Raw genomic sequence first — 898 nt, 5'->3', positions numbered from 1 at the left:
TTCAGTATTTTTCATAAATTTATCTTCTGTATCACTGACATGCTTTGTCTACCCTTGTCATTGTGGAATCCATTCAAAATTGCATCTTAGTTATCACATTTTTATTTTCATCCTGGCTAGATTTTATTTCATTTACCTCTACAGAAAGGGATAGGATTTTTTCAATCCTAGCTACTATTCTTATTGTTGTGGTTCTAAATTCTAGTTTAGACATCTTGCTTATGTATGTGTTGATTAAGCCCCCACTGTCATTTCTTACTGTTCTTTCTTTTGGGGTGAATTCATTCATTTTGTCACTTTGGAGGAATAAAAATATTAATAGAATAAAAATTAAAAGCAAAAAATCAAATTAAAGAAAGCTAGATCCTAGGTGAGTTTTGGTTTGCTTATTGAAAGAAGCTTGATAGAATACAGAAAAAGGAGAAAGAAAAGGAAAATAAAGGAAAGAAAAATTTAAAAAATAAAATTATACAATAAAATCAAATAAAATGAAATAGAATAAAAAATTTTAAATATACATAAAAAATAAAAATTTTTGTCTTTCTGTGTCTAAGAGGAAGAAATAAAGGAAAAAGAAAACAATCCAAACAAAAACAGAAGCAAAGAAAATGAACAAATAAATGAACCAGGAAACAGAATGAAACCCAAACAAAGTTACATCCAGTTTTCCTTAGAACTGAAACTATGAAGCCCTCTGTAAGTCTGTACACTAAGCAGGTGGAGTGACTTGCATTGGTCACTGGAATGTGCTTGGAGGGTACAGTTAGGCAGGGCTTGGCATAATAGCTCTATTATTCATTAGGTGGCACTGCTTAGGTTACTGGGGTGGATCAGTGTGGTGCACACATGCATGCTTACAATCCTGTGCACTGGAGAGGTGGAAATGGCTTCACCCAGC

The sequence above is a fragment of the Crocuta crocuta genome, unplaced genomic scaffold (assembly GCF_008692635.1).
Source record: "Crocuta crocuta isolate KB4526 unplaced genomic scaffold, BGI_CrCroc_1.0 scaffold885, whole genome shotgun sequence".
NCBI classification, from domain to species: Eukaryota; Metazoa; Chordata; class Mammalia; order Carnivora; family Hyaenidae; genus Crocuta; species Crocuta crocuta.
The sequence above is the reverse complement of the archived record's forward strand: the minus strand, read 5'-3'. Positions refer to the sequence as shown.